The sequence below is a fragment of the Hemiscyllium ocellatum genome, chromosome 37 (assembly GCF_020745735.1).
Source record: "Hemiscyllium ocellatum isolate sHemOce1 chromosome 37, sHemOce1.pat.X.cur, whole genome shotgun sequence".
Taxonomy (NCBI): Eukaryota; Metazoa; Chordata; class Chondrichthyes; order Orectolobiformes; family Hemiscylliidae; genus Hemiscyllium; species Hemiscyllium ocellatum.
Window position 1 is genome coordinate 20,132,799 of NC_083437.1, and position 22,265 is coordinate 20,155,063.

A 22,265-nucleotide genomic window follows, 5' to 3' on the forward strand; every position below is an offset into this window, starting at 1 on the left:
ATCATCAGGGAGATAGTGACAAGAAGTAAACTGACTGGTGTAGTAGTTCAGAGACCCAAGTTAACATTCTAGGGATGCGGATTTAAATCCCACCACGGCATGTGGTGAAATCTGAATTCAATTTTTAAAAAATTTGAAGTTAAAATATTAGCCTTTTGGTGACCATGTAATCACGGTTAATTATCATAAAATTCCACCTGATTCATTAATGTCCTTGAGAGAAGGATATCTCCCATCTTTACGGGGTCTGGTTTTTATGTGATTCCAAACTGTGGTTGACACTTAATCCTTCACCCAGATGGTGATTAGGAATTGATAATAAATTGGAGGGGCGTGTTGCACAGCCTCAGAGAGAAAAGATGACCCTTGACAACTGAGATAAGGAGGAAATTCTTCAGCCAGAGGGTAGGGAATCTGTGGAACTCATTGCCACAAAGGGGTGTGGAGGCCAAGTCATTTGAAAGAATGTTAGATAGGTGCTTGATTCATAAGATGATTACGGCTCCCAGGGAGAGGGCAGGAGAATGGGGTTGAGAAATTTGTCCCCCATGTTCGAATGGCAGAGTAGACTTGATGGGATGAATGGCCTAATTCTGCTCCTACACCCTTCTGGCCTAAATGGGAGACAAGCCAGAGATGCCCATGTCCTGTGAATGAATTCAAATAAACCATTCTTGGGCAAATACCCTGGAGGGTTGGCAAACTCTCTCCCTTTCATTTCATAGTTTAGCCTCCCTACCAAATACGCCCACCCCAAGGAGAGCAATGTTCGCCCAGAATTCCTCCTGGGAAAGTAGTTCCCTTTGTCATTAGGCTTTCTGTCCCTGGGGTTTTTTAAAAAAACTGGAACAGGCTTTTGGCATTATTGTCAAGATTACGCCTCTTTCTTTCAACAGGAGACCTGCTGTGTATCTCCGCTCCTGTGTCGGATTCAGTTCCTTTTTGCAGTGTCCCTCTTTAGCCAGCAGGAGGAGACAGCGGTCTCTCCTGCAGTTGGGCGTGGAGTTGAGTCAGGGAGGGCGTTAGGACCCTGCGGGAAGGTGGAGCCCTGAACCAGCCCAGACTAATAGCAACGTTGAAGTGAACTCTTGCTGCTGCGGGCTGGGGAGGAGACGGTTTAAAGGGTGAATATCGAACGGAAATTTGGTTCCACAACATGGGAGTGGAAGGTGAGTGAATTATGGAGGTGGGGGGTAGAGATCGAAGCTAAAGGGAAGCAAAATTTGAAAGGAAGTTTGGGGAGAAAAGTTTCTCCCAACTTTTCAAACTTGGGAAGATTTCCGGGTGGGCAGGTTAAGTTCAGCTGAACAAACCAACCCTCTCCTCCTTGTGTAAGTTTCAGGCTCTGGACAGTTTTACTCTCCTGTAAGGTCGGAAACTTTACCGGTTGTACTCTCGATGGGGGCAGTTTTGTTTTCTCTCCTTCGTCGTTTAGAAAGACAATTAATTGATGGTTTCACATTAAGTTTGACAACGTCTGATCCGAGTTTCTTAACTTTTTTATTTTGTTCTCGCGGTTTCTTGCCTGTTGCAACATCACTCCTGATGGGCGGTTGGTTTCGGGAATGATTGCTTCCTGAGTGCTCTGACCTCACCTGAGTCTATTTGAGCTGTATTCCTGAAGTCCCTTGTTAACCCACCTTGTTATCTTCAATCCGGCATATGTCCCTCATACAGTGGGACTCATCGCCCCTTTCACTCAAGTCTCTGTGAAGACTTATTTTGCCGAATTTCAAAACTGCAGAATACTTTGCACTTATTAATAAAACCACAAAATCAGCAAAGCTGCACTTCATTTATCTGTGTCCACCTCAGTTTCTCAGCCTTTGTGGTAACATTCACCTTGGGCTATCAATCCACAGGGTTAGTCCAGGAATGGCTTCCTCCTACATTATTAAAATTACTTGAATGAATGGGTTTGAACTTTTGAATGAAGTAAAGGCATAAAGTGTCAATTTTATTTCTGCATCTGTTTTGATTTTCAGTTTGGTTTTTAATTTTATTTGGGATGGCTGTGCTTATTTTTTGTTTGAGCAACTCGTCTTGTCCCTTCCCCACCCAGTTCCTTTGCTCCAGGAACAACGCTTCCCAGACCTTGTCCCACTCTGAACCCATTTCAAGGTTTGGAAATTTGTTGTGAGTGCTCCAGTGAGGTTGCAGAGTGGGTTTGGAGGAGGCGTGGGTGTGGTACTGAGAGAGCAGGGGCTTGTCGCAGAGGGGGCACAGTTGTTTATAACTCAGTGGGTGCTATGTGACAGCTGTAACTGCCTCAGCTTCGGGCCCCAAAGTTCAGGCTCACCCCCACCCTGACCCTGACACCCCCCCCCCCCCCCCCCCCCCAACTCTGTTTTGGAAGCTCCAATATTTTGAATTTGGAGATGCCGGTGTTGGACTGGGGTGTACAAAGTTAACAATCACGCACCAGATTATAGTCCAACAGGTTTATTTGGAAGCACTAGCTTTCAGAGTGCTGCTCCTCCATCAGGTAGCTAGTGAGGCAGGATCACAGGACACAGTTTATCAGTAAAAGATCAAAGTGTCATATAACTGCTGTGATGTATGAGACAAATCTAGATTGCAGTTAATCACTTAGAATGGGGATACATTTTGTGTCCTATGCATGGGTTCATGTCACACAACAGGTGACCATGCTACACTATAATTGGACTATAACCTGGTATTGTGATTTTTAATTACATTTTGAAGTAATCCCTGAGAGATATCAAGTTGTTAATGGCTATTGCAGGTAATCACCAACTCTCTTATTCTGCTCTTTTTAGTTCATGATATCGAGGGGCTGGTGTTGGACTGGGGTGGACAAAGTTTGAAAATCTCTCAACACCAGTTATAGGCCAACAGGTGTATTTGGAAGTGCAAGCTTTTGGAGCGCTGCTCCTTCATCAGGTTTTTAGTGGGTAAGGAGCATAGGACACAGACCTTATGGTAAAAGGTCCAAATGTCATACAACTGATGCGATCTGTTAGACAAACCTAGATTGCTGTTAAATCTTTAATCACTTAGAATAGGAATGCAGATTTTGATTCATTAATATGTAAATCCCAGAATTTCTTTCAAGTTACAGCTCTGAGCTAACTTCAGGTTTTATCAGTATGAAAAAAAGTGACATCTCCTCTCGGACAATGCATTAAAGGTGTGAGATTAAAGTCTGCCTCTTTCCCAACCTGGAGTTCGACTAGTTCTGTTCCAAAGTAGGAATTTATAAAGTGTCACATTGGCTGCGTACCGATTGTGTGCTTTTTAAACAAAATAGAATGAATCTGCAAATGCAAATTCACCGCATCAATGTGTGTGTGTGTGTGTGTGTGTGTGTGTGTGTGTGTGTAGGAGAACAAGAAAATGTGAGTGAGCATATAGTGTAGCATGGTCACCTGTAGTGTGACATGAACTCATGCATAGAACACAAAATTTATCCCCATTCTAAGTTCAAGTTATGTGCAGACAGACATGGAGGAGGAAATGGCTGCACGATTACTCATACTACCTCTCGCTGTTACACTCATGTTCTCAGTAACTTACTGAAAGTCTGCATTGTTGGCTAAGCCTGTGTTTATTGTCCATTTCTAGTTGTCCTTGAGAAGGTAATGGTGAGCTGCATTTGGAATTGCCGTAGTCTAGGTGGTGAAGGTACACCCACAGTGCTATTAGGCAGAATGTTCTGAGATTTAAACACCACAACTTGTAAGTAATTCATGAATAAAGTATATTTTTGGAATTAAAAACAAACCCAACAACAGCAAAGGAACAGCAATGGAGTTGCATTTGAGGAAACTGAGTGGCTTGAAAGGAAACTTGCAATTGGTGGTGTTTCCATGCCCTTCTAGGTGGTAGAGATGGTAGGAATGGAAGATGTGGTTGAAAGAGCTTTGGTGAGTTGCTGCATGGAACTTTGTAGACGGTGTTCAGTCACTGCCTGTGGTGGAGACAGTGAATGGTTAAAGGTGTTGGAGAAGGTGGTGATTTTTGTCATGGCTGGTTAAGCTCCTTGAGTGTCGATCCTGCATCTCATCCAGGGAATTGGACAGTATTCCACCACGCTCCTGACTTGTGCCTTTAAAAGTGGTGGGCAGGCTTTGGGAAGACAAGATCTTCCATCTTACCTCACAAATCCCAGTCTCTGAGCTGCCCTTTCAACAATATGTGAAAGTTAAGGTTCTGTCTAACTGTCGGACTTGGAATATTTGATGCTGTGGGAGTTTGGTGATAATGTTGACTATCAAGGAAAAGTAGTTAGCCCTGTCAGCAAGTAGCATTCACTTAATGCCACATCAACCCAAACCTAGATGTTGTGTAGGTGTTTACTGCTTCATTATCTCAGGATATGTGAATGGAACAGAATGCAACCATAGTCAGCAAACACATGCTGACCTCTGGTATTTTGCATTGATGAATGCTGGACCTAGGTCAGTCCCTTGTGGAACTCTGGCAGCAATGTTCTCAGACCACGTTCTCTGACCAGCCCTACCAACTTTCTTCGTGCACCATGTTACTCCAGGCAGTTTTCTACTGATTCACACTGATGTACATGGACTCCTTGATATCACACTTGATCAGATATGGTGTGTCTGTGTGTCTCTGTCCTCCGATTTTGGCTCCTTTGTTTGGACTGAGGTCTTGAACTGAGTGACCCTGTACAGAATATTGATGCATTAGCACTGTTGATGACGTCTTCATTCTGTTTAATTAAGTGTTCGGGATGTCAGTAATTCACTGAAGTGAGTTTGCCTTCCTTTTTATTGTCAGGACATTAGCATCTATCCAAAGTAAAAACAATTGTGTGCAAATGTTGTAGTGAACTGGAACAGCTTGGTTAGAAGTGCACCTACTTCTGGAGCATGTGTCTTAAGTACCATGACTGGGGATATTGTCTGGACCCAGAGTATCAGTGTGGTTGTGAATGTTTCTGCCTTGTCTATTTATTTGCATGTCAGGATCTGTCACTAAAGGTGGGGCTTTTTGTGGAGCTCTTCTCCTGTTAATTCTTGATGTCCTCTGATGCTAATGACTCGATATAAGGCAGGGGTTCAGGGCCTTGATCCAGCTTGTTGGTTGTGGAATTGCTTCACTCTTGAGCAAAGTATGCAGAAACAGTATGTACACAGCCCTGAATTGCTCTGAAGAAGATTCATCTAGAGTCAACGTTAACTTGCTCGCTCTCTCTGGATGCTCTCTGACCCACTGTGATCTCCAGCATTTGCTGTTTCCAGCCCTGAAGTGCTCCTTCAGTTGGCATCTCCTCCGGTATGTGTGTGGTGCTACCCCTGACATAGTCTTCTGAACTTCCTATTAAACCTGGGATTGGTCCCTGGCTCAATGGTAATGAATGTTACTCTAGACCAGGAGGACGAATACAATGTTGCTGTAGGTGCTTTGACACCCAGAAGGAGAACATTAATGGGGAGACATGTCTGCATCTCCACAACGATTGTGTATTGATTATTTTTAAAAATTCTGTTGTGGCCAGATACCCCTGAAGTCAAAGTACCACTTACTTCCTTCCTTGCCCACTCAATTGGCCAAAGGAACGTACATGCATTCAGGATGTGTAGGTGAGCATTTCACTCAACTCTCTGTAACCCAGGCTGTCTCACTGACATAGTACTGAGGGAAGTGTTCTGCTGGGAGCTAGTGAAACCATGGTCTCCCCAGCCTGTCCAGGAGAGGTTGAAAGATTCCATAGAGGAGTAAGTTAGTTTAATATTTTTCCCTTCAACCAAGATGACCAAATTTATAAATTGTGGTGTCCCCCAATCTCTTGTGGGAGTGTTTGTGTTGCGGTCAACCAAGGACAGAGGGAAGAGAAACTCCACTCTTTTTAAGAATTGAACCAGCCATTGACATAAGTTTTTTTTTTAAGGTTTCAGGTGTCAAGCTAATTCCAAAATATTTCAGTCTGTGCACTTTGAGCAGTTGCCTGTTGATGTGAAATTGCTGAGGAATCAAAGACTGTGGAAAATCTGCTGAAAGGAAGATTCTCTCTGCCCAGAATGTGGGGTGTGATTTATAAGTGGTACAAAATGGGAAATGATGACAAAGGTATCTTTTATATAGTGCCTTTTACGTAGTAAAATATCCCCAGGTACTTCACAGGTGAGATTTCAAACAATTAGTGGACGGCGCGGTGGCATAGTGGTTAGCACTGCTGCCTCACAGCGCCAGAGACCTGGGTTCAATTCCCGACTCAGGCGACTGACTGTGTGGAGTTTGCCCATTCCCCCCCCCCGTGTCTGCGTGGGTTTGCTTCAGGTGCTCCGGTTTCCTCCCACAGTCCAAAGATGTGCAGGTCAAATGAATTGGCCATGCTAAATTGCCCTAGTGTTAGATAAGGGGTAAATGTAGAGGTATGGGTGGATTGTGCTTCGGAGGGTCGGTGTGGACTTGTTGGGCCAAAGGGCCTGTTTCCACACTGTAAGTAATCTAATGTTTGATACTGAGCTGTGTAAGATGCTCACTGACCAAGCGCTCAGTTGGAGTTGAGGTTTTTTTTTGAGGTGAGCTTACAAGGAGGGAACTAAAGTAAACAGGTTTGTGGGGGATTTCCAGAGGTCAGTGTCGTCAGCTGAATGTGTTGGAAATTTAAAAGGAAATACAAAGGACTGCGAATTCTAGAAATCAAAAACAAAATGCTAGAGAAGCTCAGCAGGTCTGTCGGAGGAAACCGTTAGCATTGACCAGTGACCCTTGACCATCCCAGATCTGCTCTGGTCTTTTGGAATGTGCCCCCCTCAGTGGGTGGAGTGATTTGACATCAGGGTTCTCGAGAACTGAAATTGAGTAAGACTTAAGTTTTGAAGACTTGCAGGGCTGTTGGAGATGTGGAAGGCTGAGCTCTTCTCACCTGCTTTGTTGCCTAGACCTTCAAGTTCTGAAAATCTCTCCCTGTTTTAGATTAGATTAGATTCCCTAAAGTGTAGAAACAGGCCTTTCGACCCAACAAGTCCATACCAACCCTCCCACACCCATTCCCCTACATTTACCCCTGACTAATGTACCTAACACTATAGGCAATTTAGCATGGCCAATTCACCTAACCTGCACATCTTTGGACTGTGGGAGGAAACTGGGGAATCCGGAGGAAACCCCCACAGACACGGGGAGAATGTGCAAACTCCACACACAGTTGCCTGAGGCAGGAATTGAACTCGGGTCCCTGGCGCTGTGAGGCAGCAGTGCTAACCACATTGCCGCCCATCATCTTCCTTTAAGGTGCTGCTCTTAAAAATCTGTTGTCATAATATCTCATTACCTAGCTCAGTGTTGTAGTATGTAGGAGCAAATTACTGCAGATGCTGGAATCTAACTGAAAATTTAAAAATGCTGGAAATCAATGGGTCAGGCAGCATCCTTGGAGAGAGAGCAAGCTCATGTGTCGAGTCTAGATGACTTTTCTTCAGAGCTGACATAAGCTCACCTAGACTGAACATTAGTTTGCTGTCTCTCCATGGATGCTGCCTGACCTGCTGTGATTTCTAGGATTTTGTTTTGTTCCAGTACGTTTATAGTACTCCTATGCAATGCTTTGGGGCACTTTGTTGTGTTACAGACTTGTGTACACATGCAAGTTGTTTAGCTGGATCAAGAGCCAAGGTAGGTCGGTGCGTGAATGGGACTTTGAAAAATCTGCTACCATATCCTAAGTTATGCAATGAACTCCCTGGGTGCAGGGTGAAACACTCAATAGCAGAGTATTGAGTCTGCAGACTATGGAAAGTGAGGGTTTCAGTAGTTGATGGGGAGGTTTTACGAAGTTTGAAATGGGAGACAGGGTTAAAGTCAACCCTAAGAAACCAACTTAGTGACCAAAAGTGAGGACAATAGTTTCCATTTTCCCCGCAATTAGTTGGTCATTTTCTCCTGCTATGCTGAAGGCCAGATAGTGTGGGAGCTGAGAGAGATGGGGTGAGGCAGAGTTCTGTATGTGCAGGACCTGAAATTGGTTTTGGTAGGTGAGAATGAAATACTACAGATAAGTGGTTGGGGAGCTCCAGTGTGGGATGAGAAACCATTTCTGGTCTGGCTATGACAGAATAGACAAGGGTGAAACTTGGCAAGAGTAATTCCATTGAGCTGAACAAGAGAGAACTGTGTGGTAAGCTGCATCAATAGCTGCTGAAAGATTGAAGAATGTGAAAAGGGTAGTGTACCACAGTCACCCTGATGTGTGACTTTATTGAAGGCTATTCCCATCCTTTTGGCGGGGGGTCAAACATGGAGCTGTAGGCAAGGTGAGCACAGGCTTGGAAAGGAGACATCAAACAGCGATTAACTCAGTTGAGTGCTGCCTCTGATGAGCATGGATCATTTGAGTGGGACCTGTAATTGGTCATTCATTTCATTACTGCCAAAGAAACTACTGTGTGCAAAAGGGCTGCGGCATTCACCTCCTGAATAATCAGCACGTCTCAAAGTGCTTCATTTGTATGTGAAATGTGTGAGGTTGCTGAGATATAGTTCCATTAACATGCAAATATCTTTCCTTAGTTTCTCACCAGCATGAGCTGGCTGGACAGGACCGATGGGCCACCTGCTGGGCCCTGATTTGTTTCCCTTTGTTCGGAACCGAAGAGTTGCCAGAACTTTGGGCTCCTCCAAGACTTGGAGCAAAATCTGAGATGGCTCTGATCCAACTTCAAGTTGTCTGCTTGTTTAAACTTTTTTTTAAAACAAATGTTCTTCTCCCCTCGTCTTTCTCTCAAGGATTTGATTTTAGGAACAAGAACAGAACTTGCTGGAGAAACTCTGGTCTCGTAGCATCTGGAGAGAAAGCTGAATTAAAGTTTCAAATCCAGTGACACGTCTGTTTTTATTTCAACAGATCCTGCCAGACTGAGTATTTCCTGCGCTTTCTGTTTTTTTTTGTTGCTTCAGGATTCCAGTGGTTGCAACTCTCTTAGTTTTTATGGGAGGGGTGCTAGCCACTGTCACCTTCTTACCTCACCCATGGGACCCAGCTTATTTCCCAGTGTATAGGCTGAGGCCTTCCAACTGTACAGTATATCCTGCTCATGTCCTCAGCTGCCTTCCAAATGCTTTCTGTTCTCAGTACAGGCCACTAGGTTGAGGAATGCTAATTAATTCCTGCCCTTGGCAGCTAGTTAGTTGTAGTGACCCTGTCGTTACCCTGACTAAGATCTGCTAATGAGTATTGAACCTACTGGGAGCCTGAGATTTGTGGCCTGAAGACTTGAATGCCATCCTGGAATAAATAGAACAGATCCATCTAGGATATGATCTTCTTTAAAGCTCATGTTGGGGTTTTGTGGAATTAGGATTAGAATATCCTTTTATTGTCACATGCATTCAATATAAAATATAGTGAAAAGTGCGTGCCATCACTCTCACACCGGTGCTATTCACAGAATAAAATAAAGGTAACTTAGAGACTCCAACTTTTCCTTCTCTGCAGCTACAGCATAAGGCCTCGGGCCCCACCGGCCCACTCCGTGCCCCGCTCCGGGCCCCACCGGCCCGCTCCGTGCCCCGCGGGGAGTGCCATGCTCCCAGACCTGTTGAGTTTCTCCAACACTTTGTTTATAATAAAAACAAATAGTTTTCAAATTGCCAGGACTGCAGTTAGTGTGTGGAGTGTATCTCCTGTCCATGCTGTAGGAGCTTTAAATTGAATCGGGGGGGTGCAGGCTTTGGCTAGGCCAACATTTCTACAAAGCACATAAAGGAGCAGGAACAGGCCCTTCGGCCCACTCGTACTGCATTGATAGGACACTTGTCTAAACTTTTGAAAGCTTTTAACTCAATGCTGTCTGTATGCCTCTAGTCCCTGTCAAGATGCCTGTTAAATGTTGCTTTAGTATCTGCCCCCATCACCACGTCTGGCAGTGCATTCCAGACACTTGCCGCCCTCCATATTTGTTTTCAGAAACCTAACTCTATCATCTCCTTTTAAACTTGTCCCTGTTTACCTCTTTCTACCCATTTCTAACCATTCTATCAGGTCGCCTCTCATCCTTTGTTCGAATGAAAACAAACCAAGTTTCTCTAATTTCTCCTCACAGCTAATACCTTCCAAACCAGACCACGGCCTGCTAAACTGTACCCTCTGTATCCTGGAAAACGTGCACCTAGTTTGTGGCACTTGATGCCAGCAGGGTTTGCTTGTGGTGTCATGACAGTGGCCAAACCAGGTGAAGGTACTGTGGGTTAGCGGGCACGCAGCTCACAGTGAGGGGGCAGGAAGCTGGTTTGCAGCCACCTTCTCTCGGCTGCATAAAGAAAAGCAGTTTATACGAAGTGTGGCAGAAGAGCTGGCGTTCAAACCGGAGCTGAAGGTTATCACGGCCCAGCCGCTGGGGAGAGCACGTGGCACAGATCATCCAGTGCAGGAGACTTCATATCCTGTTGTCTTGTCTCGAGGACAGGCCTGTGTCCATTTAGAGGTTCTATAAGAATGAAGGATGATCTTATTAAATCATACGATCTCTGGATGACTTGATGAGGTGGATACTGATTCATCACACAAATAGGATTAGAACGAGTGCACAGCCTTTGTAAATAGTCATTTAAGTCTCAAAGAGAAGTATTTGAGTCTGGGGAAGGGGGTGGTAGAGGTAGAGGCCGTTGAATATCTTTAAAGTCAAGGGAGACCACTTAGTCATGGAGTCATAGAGATGTACAGCACAGAAACTGATCCTTCAGTCCAACTCATCCATACTGACCAGATATCCCAACCTGATGTAGTCCCATTTGCCAGCACTTGGCCCATATCCCTCTAAAACCTTCCTATTCATATACCCATCCAGATGCCTTTTAAATGTTGTAATTGTACCAGTCTCCACCACTTCCTCTGGCAGCTCATTCCATACACGCACCACCTTCTGTGGGGGGGGGGGGGAAACAACTGTCTTGCTGCCTTGAATGAAAGGAATCTAAGGCAATTTAGGGTAAACAGGAGAATGGATTGTGGCATCAATCCAATCTGTTATGATCTTATTGAATAGCGGTATAGGTTTGAGGGACCAAATTACCTTCTGCTGCTCTTTAGTACATGGATGTGTAAAGCCATTAGGAACAAACATGCAAGGCTGAGTGGAGCAGGCAGATTAGATTAGATTACTTAGTGTGGAAACAGGCCCTTTGGCCCAACAAGTTCACACCGACCCACTGAAGAGCAACCCACCCAGATCCGCTCCCTTACATTACACGATGAGCAATTTAGCATGGCCAATTCACCTAACCTTGTAATCTATCTTCCTGGTAATCGGCTTGTGTGCACTTTACCATATCCTGTGTGCACACCCCACTTTGGTCCTGGAGCACTCTACAACTCTTACAACTCTAGCCTTCCCATTGTCATTCGCTTGCAGATGATGAACACACTCTGCCTGTTTATGGCTTGGCTGCATCCAAATGCTTTTTTTTTAACCTTGCCTTCTATCTGTGCATGAGGAGAGGGTGGACAAAATTTGTGACTTTAATGTATATCTGGAGTCCCATGTAGATCAGACAGAATTAGAGTGGTGATGTACTACTCGGGATATTAGTGGTCCAGATGGAGTTTTAACACCCAGTTTATGACCATTATTGCAACTTGCATTTTTTCAATTTTAGAAATAAATCTGGAATTTAAATTTCTCCTGGTGTACCTTAACTCCAGAGCATTAGTCTCGTAGATGTTTTAATCATACTGTTCAGAGATGGTATGATACACCTGAACCCAGGCCTTCTACCCCATGGCTAGGGACACTACCACTGTGCTATGAGAGCCCAGAATTAGTCCAGTGACGTTAGCCAATTGTACGGTTAGCCCTTTGTGTCTGAACTAAGAATAGGATGAAACATTTGGCTGTACTGCATTTATGATTCAATCACCTTCTACCACTTGAACTCCGGTGTGGAGAAAGGTTACCTGGTCAAGGGGCTCCTAGTATCTCTGGAATTGTGGAACCGCTCAAATGAACATCTATGGAGGAGATTACAGAATTTTATGACAAACAGTCTGCAGCAGTTGCCTCACTTCCTCTGACTCAGCACTTTGTGAACGTGAAATCTAGACCGACTAAGAAAGTATGTTTATTGTTTCCATCCTCCACACCCACTCTCACTCTCTTCCCTCCCTCCCACATCCATTTCAGAGGTGATCGGAAGCAAATCTCCAAACATCAAAATTTTCCTCACTTTTCCAATCTCCAGATCTCTCCTCCCAACTATCTGGCTGGAATAGAATGTGTCTGAATTGGGGGCCTTTTTATCAAGGCTGTGTTTGCTGCAGTTGAGTTTTAGTCACATGTTGGACATGTATCAAAGAGTGTCACTTAAGAGGGAAAAAAGTGTTTAATTTTTGGGATGGGAACCCTGGGCAGTGGGCTCTTGGGACACTGTAGTAGTGCCCCCTGCTGTGGGGGGCAGAAGGCCTTATTAATCATCCTTGCCTCATCAGATGAGGAAGAAATGTGTTGAGCCAGTATATTTGATTTTACAGCGAAGGTATTTCCACCTTGGAAGGTAGGGTTGGTTGAAAAGTCTGTTTGTGGGTTTTTAAAACAGTTATGATAGACTATTGCAGGATTGTATTTACCAGTGACCACGTAGACAGACACTTCTCTTTTTGCTACATGACTTCCTGGCAGCCAGCCAGAGAGAGAGAGAGAGAGAGACATTTGAAGTGATTTCTCAGTAATCGTTACTTCCTCCACAGGTGTATTCAGGCCAGTAACAAGCAGATGTAGAGACCTACTTTATCCCTATAGCACAGATGAGGTGAAGGATATGGAATCCATACCACTGGATCCCTGTGGGTCCCAGAATGTGGACTTCTGGCTGGGTTTAAATTACCTAGTGCCCACAAAGGGACTGGTATCAGCAGACACATCTACAACTCACAGGAATTCCTGACATCATAGTACTTCATTCAGTAGCAAAACACCCTTCGCTGTCTGTGCACTATGATATGTACAATATAATTGGCTCTGTGTGGGGGAGGTGGGGGCTTGATTTTCAGCAACTTTAGTATGTGTTCCTGCAAATTCAATTTCTTGCCTTAACTAAAAAAATGTCTCTCTCATTAAAGCAGGGTGAGAGCCTGAGCAATTTGTAATGGTTACAAAAATATAGAGTTTGCTCCAGGTGTAGAATAAAATAAATCACTCGAATGGTTTTAGGCTGAGGGACTTCAGTTATGAGGATACGTTAGGGAATTTAGCACAGTTTTGGGTGACTTTGATAAAGCTGTTCCGAGCCATGAGGGGCTCTGAGCAGGATGGGTGGGGAATAACTCTTTACACTCCTATCCAGTGATCAAGAACATCAGGGCACTGAAATAGCTACAAAGAAGCAAAAGTAGAAAAAACATCCATGCAGTAAGTTATCAGGGTCTGGCCTTTACTGCCTGAGTAGTGGTGGAACGTTCCATTGAGGCTTTGGATAGATGTTGGACAGTTATCTGAAAAGGAAGAATTGTGGAGGATTATGGGGATTGGTTGTGGTTTGGGATGGAGTGTGATGTTCGAAGCATGTTGCTTATTTGACAAGCTGATGCAGACAATGGACCAGATGGCCCCATTCTGCACGGAGAAAAATTAAAGATTCTGTATTTGTACTTTGAGGAAGAAATATTGGGCACAGCCCGGTTTAGCTCAAGTATTTCATGCCAGTCGAGGTGTTAGCCAGTAGAATCAAAGTAGAAGGTTTTGATTTGGATGCTGCTTATATTTACATCGTCCAGCTTCCCCATTCCCTCTGTGTGAGCACATGACTGAGACCAGACTAGACCTTGAGTTCCTTCTGACTGTCTCACTTTCGTATGTGACTAAGTGGTGTTGTAGGTTGGATGTCTGAGAGTCAATGATGACTGCATTTGGTTCGACCATCTATCTGTGTAGAGGTTACAGGGTTAGAGGCAAGACCTTGTGGATGAGATTTCTGCGTTTCCCCCATTTCCCTCCCAGTTTGGACGCACTGGGCACCATTCCAATTGCTACCTCCCTTTTGCTTTAAAACGTTTCCAGTCGAGGTGATAGATCAAACGCTAGAACTTGGCTAATTCTTTTTTAATACCATGCTTTCCACTTTCTAAGCGTGTTTGAGTCTGAGTTATTGTTATCATGTGTACCAAAGCAGTGAAGTGTGTTTTGCCTGCTGCACAGGCAGATAGAGTGCAGAACCCAGAGTTACAGCTGCACAGAAGGTGTGGACAGAGATCAGAATTAGCATTTGAAAGGTTCATTCAAAATGCTGATCACAGCGAGGAAGAAGCTGTTCTTGAATCCGTTGATATGCGTATTCAAACTTTTTTTTATATCTTCTGTCCAATGGAGGAAAGTATAACCAGGAGGGGAGAGATCTTTTAATGTTCACTGCTTTCCTGAGGCATGAGGTATAGACGGAGTCGATGGATGAAAGGCTGATTTGCGTGACAGACTGTGTTCATGAATCTGTAGTTTCTTGCGGTCTTGGGAAGCCCCGTTGCCATACCGCGCTGTGATACACCCGGATAGGATGCTTTCTCTGGTTGCATCAATAAAAATTGGTAAGAGTCCTTGGGGACATGTTGCATTTCCTTAGCCTCCCTGAGGAAGTTGAGACATTGTGCTTTGTTGACCATCACATCAATGTGGGTGTACCAGGACAGATTATTCATGAGCTTGATGCTGTTGACTCACTCCACCATTGATGCAGTGCCCTCCACTCTGCTTCCTAAAGTCACTGACCAGCTCCTTAGTTTTGCTGCTGTTGATGGGGAGCTTGTTGTCTTTACACCATGCTGCTACGTACTGCTACTTTCCTGTCTTCGGTCTCATTGTTTGAGATTTGACCTACAACAGTGTTATTGTCAATATTTCAGCCAGGTCATTCGGTTATCAATGCCAATTCACTAATGAATTGGAGACGCTGTTTCTACAGCATAAAGTTTGAAAATGTTTAGCTGTGATGTGGTTACATTGCCAATATTTAAGTACTGTTTCTAAAGCGTGATTTTTTCTATAATACAGGGTTGCACATGAACGCAACGATCTCGTTATAGCAGAACTGACTGTACCAACAAAGGCAGTAATGGGAGTTGATGCTGCATATTGTACAGCAGTAAGGAACATACAAGGACTTGGGATCAGTATGTGTCTCATCCACACTAGGGAAGATAAACATGACTATTAGAGTCTGACCTTTTTATCACATGCTGTGACTTTTAAGTATATGACTTCATGAACTCATGTACATCTGATATTAATCAGCAGTGATGTATTTATTTTAACTAGTGAACCCCAATTTCACAGCAGACCAGAATTGCTTTTTAATCTAATGTTCCACAGATTCACTTCTAAGTCCAGAAGATTTAAAAATGCTTTTCAATTAGCCCTGGAAGATGAGCCACACATTGGCAATTTACACTGTAGGAGGGGCAGTAAAAACAAGAAGCTGGTTAATTTTTTTCCCCCTCTCACTCAGTAGCAGTTCTGCTCGGCAGCTCTGTCCCCGGTATAGTGCTACCTCCTTTTCAAGAGTCTGGGCATACCACCTCGTTTAGTATTCCTTCCTCCAGAGATAGAGCTGTGCTGTAAGGCAGTGCTCTTTCGATCAGCTGAAACCTTTTCTGTTTCCAGGCGTTCGCTGATGTTAAAAGCCAGCGAGAGACTATTTGAAAAAGTACACAAGCTTTGTCCAGACCAAATCCTCTTCTCCAATGCCAGGAAATAAAAACAGTCTGGTCGCTGGGTGCAATATTACCTCAAATTGTCCCTGTCTCTATGCTGAGCAGTTCCTTAGAAAGAAGGAAAGAGAACTCCCATACTATATCTAAGGGCCTTTTTTTGCTTGTTAGAGATGGTAGAGGATAGACCACTGGTGAGTCTTTAACAAGATATGCTTTATCTAAACAAGATTTTGTTTGTTTGTTCTGTTTATTTGATCCATCCCTGTGAAAGTTTTTTTTAAAAAATTAGCCTATTTTTGTAATCAAACTGTTCAGAAATGTTGTTACACCCCTCTGGAACAGGAGGGACTTGAACCCAGGCCTCTCCTTCCTAGGGAAGGGATACTACCCCTGCACGACAAAAGCCCTCTGGGTCTGTTTAATTTCCTCCATCTTCCCCCACCCCCTGAGATAGGGACACTACCATTGAGCTGCAAGCAAGCCTTCGCCCAAGCTAGCATCTGGTTTTATCCCACAGATCAGTTTTTTTTCCCCTTCTTTCCTCTTTGTTTTAAAAACATCGGGCAAATAGTGCCCAAGATGTGGTTTATTGCACAATAGCAATCAGTGCAAGTTGTGTTGACTAATTTGGTTCCAATCAATTTTAATTGTTCTGCCTGAAATGGCTTCTCTAACCCCACTGGGATCCAGAGCTACCCAAAGACTGCTAACACTTGGGTGGAGTTTAATGTGTATGAATAGTCTAAGTTCAAATGCCTTCCAGCACCTGCCTTTGCTTGGGCCCCATGAGCGTCCCCTGTAGGTAGACAGGAACCACTGCGTCATCCTATTGCCAGTCCAGTGCGCTCTGCAGCTGCCAGGAATGGATGATCCCAGGGCATTTCTCGGCAATCGGGGGTTTTCATTTAAGAGCCAGGTCCCCGCACCTACAGAAACATAAATCATAATGCAGAAAATGTGGACTAAGAGCAGAAGCAAAGTCTGAGATAATATAAATTGCTGGGAAATACATAGATCGGGCAGCCATTGTTTATTAGAGAGAAATGTTGGTGCGTTGGGTCAATAATTACCTTTTGTAGAAAATCTGAGCTGTTCTAAGTCTTGCTTTGTCACCTATCACGTCTTTCAAACCGGGAATGCTTCAGCCTCATCGGTAAGTATCTTTTTTAACCTAGACAATAATGTACAACTTGCCTGTGTCAACCCACAGAACCAGTTATTTTAACAAGGCCTTGTCATTTTAAAAGCTCCAGGGCTGAGGTCTGATGGCAATAATGTTTTGTTTTTGGTGCAGCTTTCTAATAGCATCTTGTTATCTGAATGCATCAGATTTTGCTTCCTCTGGAAGTGTATGGCTGAGGAAAAAACCTGAGAATCGGAAGATATTGATATCTGTAGAGTACACTGTCCCATTCTAAGCTTGAGCAGCTTGAATTTAAGATATTCATTTTGAATAATTAATTGCTACCCATTGTCAGATGGATATAAAGTTTGACTTTCTGCCATTCCTTGGGGATTACCATATGCATAATTGGAGTCGATGCTGTTCAAGAGCCATCAGGTAGAACGGTTTACTGAGAAACTGGTTAACAGTGACCAGCTCCCCAGCCCTGCTCCGTGTCATTGATCTCAATCCATTGTTGGCTGCTTTGGTTAATTTTAATTTGCAATGTCATTACTGGGATTTCATCAGGATGTAGCAGAAGTAAGTCATGGGACTTCTTTTGCAATGAAAGCTTTAAATAGAATGTAAGAAAGTTTAAAATAGCACTACTTGATTTTTGTACTGTAATGTACCCAGATACAGTGAAATGTTTGTGTGCGGTGCCAGGCAGGTCATACCGGATAAAGTACATAGAACAGAGTGAGGAACAGAGTGATACTGTTGCATAGAAGGTGCACAAAGAGTGGGATCGACATTAGATTTGAAATTTTGAGTGCTCCGTTCAGAAGTCTAACAACAACAGGAAAGAAACTGTTCTTGAACCTGTTGGTATGTGTGCTTAAGCTTTTGTATCTTCTGCCCGATGGAAGAGGTTGGGAGAGACTTTAAGTGGGGTGGGAGGGGTCTTTGATGTTGGCTGCCTTCCCTAGGTAGTGGGAAGTGTAGATGGAGTCAATGGATGGAAGGTTGGTTTGTGCGATGGACTGGGCTGTGTTGCCATAGAAAACATCAGGAAAGGATGCTTTCTGTGGTGCATGTACTAAAATTCACTGAGGTCTCTGCTTTTAGCTAGTTGCTAACTGAAATCTTGCAAATGAAAAGCACTGCTGAAAATTGGAAGTATTCAGCGGTGCAGTCAGCATCTGTGGAAATAGCAGATAAGCATCTGAAAGATTAACTTAACTCTGATTTGAGGTGAAAACAAAACACTTCGGGTGAGTGCTGGTATGAAAGGGAGGTTTGTCTCTGTCATTTGTGGGCAATGCCAGGTTTTGAATTGGAATGTCTGAGCCACTGTGCCATCGGGCTTTGGCTGGTTTAAAGTTTTCAGAGCAATTTGTCACCACCTGGACAATCCTTTTTTGAGTTGTGCCCTCTTTGGGATTATTAGTTTTGGTGGCAGTAGCATCTTCTACTGTCCCTATCAGCTCAGAACAAATGAACACTTAGGGTAAGGAACATCCTCTGTTTTGCTGCCTCTGCATCCTTGCATTAGGGGGTTTGAGAGATTTCGGTAAGCTTTCATGTAGATTTGGGAAAATGCCCATCTCTTTGTTTGCAGCATTTGGATGTCAGTGAATTGTTGAGTAGGGGTCCCTCCCCAGCCCATCCAGCTGCTGTTTATGGTCCAACGTTGAAGCTTCAATTACAGTGTCTTCTCTCACTCGCATTCACGTGCTGTATTCAATGGCTGTTTTATGTTGTGCCTCCTTGTTGGCACAAGTTAGAGTTGGCTTTTATTCCTTGTGGTAAAAACAATGACTGCAAATGCTGGAAATCAGATTCTGGATCAGTGGTGCTGGAAGGGCACAGCAGTTCAGGCAGCATCCAACGAGCAGCGAAATCGACGTTTCGGGCAAAAGCCCTTCAGGAATAAAGGCAGTGAGCCAGAAGCATGGAGAGATAAGCTAGAGGGGGGTGGGGGTGGGGAGAGAGTAGCATAGAGTACAGTGGGTGAGTGGGGGAGGAGATGAAGGTGATAGGTCAGGGAGGAGAGGGTGGAGTGGATAGGTGGAAAAGGAACTAGGCAGGTCGGACAAGTCTGGACAAGTCATGGACAAGTGCTGAGCTGGAAGTTTGGAACTAGGATGAGGTGGGGGAAGGGGAAATGAGGAAACTGTTGAAGTCCACATTGATGCCCTGGGGTTGAAGTGTTCCGAGGCAGAAGATGAGGCGTTCTTCCTCCAGGCGTCTGATGGTGAGGGAGCGGCGGTGAAGGAGGCCCAGGACCTCCATGTCCTCGGCAGAGTGGGAGGGGGAGTTGAAATGTTGGGCCACAGGGTGGTGTGGTTGATTGGTACGGGTGTCTCGGAGATGTTCCCTAAAGCACTCTGCTAGGAGGTGCCCACTCTCCCCAATGTAGAGGAGACCGCATCGGGAGCAACGGATACAAAAATGATATTAGTGAATGTGCAGGTAAAACTTTGGATGTGGAAGGCTCCTTTAGGGCCTTGGGAGGAGGTGTGGGCACTGGTTTTACAGTTCCTGCAGTGGCAGGGGAAAATGCCAGAATGGGAGTGTGGGTCATAGGGAGACGTGGACCTGACCAGGTAGTCACGGAGGGAACGGTCTTTGCGGAAGGCGGAAAGGAGTGGGGAGGGAAATATATCCCTGGTGGTGAGGCTTTTTGGAGGTGGCGGAAATGTCGGCGGATGATTTGGTTTATGCAAAGGTTTGTAGGGTGGAAGGTGAGCACCAGGGGCGTTCTGTCCTTGTTACGGTTGGAGGGGTGTGGTCTGAGGGTTGAGGTGCGGGATGTGGACGAGATGCGTTGGAGAGCATCTTTAACCACGTGGGAAGGGAAATTGTGGTCTCTAAAGAAGGAGGCCATCTGGTGTGTTCTGTGGTGGAACTGGTCCTCCTGGGAGCAGATACGGCAGAGGTGGAGGAATTGGGAATATGGGATGGCATTTTTGCAAGAGGTAGGGTGGGAAGAGGTGTAATCCAGGTAGCTGTGGGAGTTGGTGGGTTTGTAAAAAATGTCAGTGTCAAGTCGGTCGTCATTAATGGAGATGGAGAGGTCCAGGAAGGGAGGGAGGTGTCAGAGATGGTCCAGGTAAATTTAAGGTCAGGGTGGAATGTGTTGGTGAAGTTGATGAATTGCTCAACCTCCTCGCGGGAGCACGAGGTGGCGCCAATGCAGCATCAATGTAGCGGAGGAAGAGGTGGGGAGTGGTGCCGGTGTAATTACGGAAGATCAACTGTTCTACGTAGCCAACAAAGAGACAGGCATAGCTGGGGCCCATACGTGTGCCCATGGCTACCCCTTTGGTCTGGAGGAAGTGGGAGGATTCAAAGGAGAAATTTAGGGTGAGGACCAGTTCGGCCAAACGAATGAGAGTGTCGGTGGAAGGGTACAGTTGGGGACGTCTGGAGAGGAAAAAACGGAGGGCTTGGAGGCCCTGGTCATGGCGGATAGGAGGTGTAGAGGGATTGGATATCCATGGTGAAGATGAGGCTTGTGGGCCGGGGAAACGGAAGTCTTGGAGGAGGTGGAGGGCGTGGGTGGTGTCTTGAACGTATGTGGGGAGTTCCTGGATTAGAGGGGATAGGACAGTGTCGAGGTAGGTGGAGATGAGTTCAGTGGGGCAGGAGCACGCTGAGACCATGTGTTGGCCAGGGTTAGTCACCAAGAGCCCAGGCTCCGGTTGTGTCTTCACTGTGTGGAGTGGAAGTCAGCCGCAACCTTGGAAAGTAGGAATTCTTTAGGAAAGTATGTGATCACGCTGTGACATTGTTGGTATTGACTCTGGAGGGTGTGGGGTGAGAACCTAAGTTGGTTAGAGTGAATATGTTAAAGAGCTCGACAAAACTGCTTGCTTTTCGAAAAGTTGATGGGCGTTCTCCTGGTGGTCTGGTACTAAGCACTTCGCAAAATTCCAAATGTTGTAAAATCATTAACAAAAGAACGAAAGAACAAATATCTCTCCAGCTCAACATTAGATCTCCACTCTTGCATTACAAAGTGCTGAGGTAACCGATCACAAACTCGTTTTGATTTGCATCTTCAAACTACAGGTTTTTTTTCTGATAGTCATGTGTGAGCATGTTGGCTTCTCTCATGGCAACACCTGTTTATATAGGCTGTTACTTGCCACAGATTTCACACTGAGCACTAAATATCAGGCATACAATTTGAGAATAAAAATGAGGATGAAAAGTGTTTTTTTTTTCTTGGGCCAGCAATTTTGGAGTCACAGTCACAGATGGACAGCACTGAAACAGACCCTTCGGTCCAACTTGTCCATGCTGACCAGCTATCCCAATCCTATCTAATCCCACCTGCCAGCACCCGGCCCATATCCCTCCAAACCCTTCCTATTCATATACCCATCCAGATGCCTTTTAAATGTTGTAATTGTACCAGCCTCCTCCACTTCCTCTGGCAGCCCATTCCATGCACACACCACCCTCTGTGTGGAAAAAGTTATCCCTTAGGTCTCTTTGATATCTTTACCCTCTCTCGAAGCAGTAGATAGGATGCTGCTTTTGACACTTGCAAACAGCACTTTTGCCTTGATTTGTGCTGCATTTTTAATGCCGTCTCGGTCAGTTAAGGTTCTCTGTAGACATTTTAAAATACAACTCTTGTTAGTGGATGATACGACATTGTCTCCTAGTCACTGTGATCTCTTGGAAATGCATTCTTGGCACATCTTGTTCACAGGATATGGGTATCTCTGGCTAGGCCGGCGTTTATTTCTCCTCCCTAACTGCCCGGCCATTTTGCTGTGGGTCTGGAGTCCCATGTAGACCAAAGTCAGTGAGGATGGCAGGTTTCCATCCCTAAACGGCAACCGTGAGCCAATGGGCATTTTCCAACAATCAAGAGCAGTTTCATGATCATCATTAGACCCTTAATTCCCAATTTCCTTTTTTATTGAATTTAAATTCAACCATTCACCATGGCACAATTTGAACTTGGGTCCTCAGAACATTATCTGGTCTCTGGATTAACAGTCTAGCGATAATAACACTAGGCCATTGGCTCTCAAGATTTTCAATCAAGATGGTCTTCCCTGAATTAGCCTGATTTTTAAAAAATTTTGACTGGTCAGATTGTATGGCTATACTTAGGTGGGGACAGTAACAAGTAGTAGTAGGTAATATTACAGGAGGAGTAATCCAGAAACTGTTATTCCAAGGGCATGAGTTTGCATCCCCCCAGAACAGGCAGATGATGTAAAGCATATACATGGCTCCAGACTTCACAACAATGAAGTAATTAAATCGAGCAAACCACTCCATTGTATCACATTGCTATAGAACGAGAAAGCACTGTGGGTGTGCTATTACTGCAATGGGCAGCTTGCTTAAAGTAATTTGGGGCTGGACAATCCACACCGACCTTGCCAACGAATGCTTGCAGACCAAGAATAGGGAAATGGCTCTGGGGCAGGGTCAATGGGCCAGCTGATCTCTTCGTGCCCAATTCCAAAGGTGATTCAGAAATGAGCTCTACCATATTTAATTTGATGT

The 22,265-nt window shown here is 44.7% G+C and overlaps 1 protein-coding gene across 1 annotated transcript in view; it reads left to right on the forward strand.

Annotated features, from left to right (window-relative positions):
• The first annotated feature begins 1,072 nt into the window (after positions 1-1,072).
• tmem51a (transmembrane protein 51a) overlaps positions 1,073-22,265 on the forward strand; it is a 45,307-nt gene continuing 24,114 nt past the window's right edge. The window contains exon 1 of the mRNA XM_060851989.1: positions 1,073-1,169. The gene's annotated coding sequence lies outside the window, so the exon portion shown is untranslated. The remainder of the gene's footprint in view (positions 1,170-22,265) is intronic.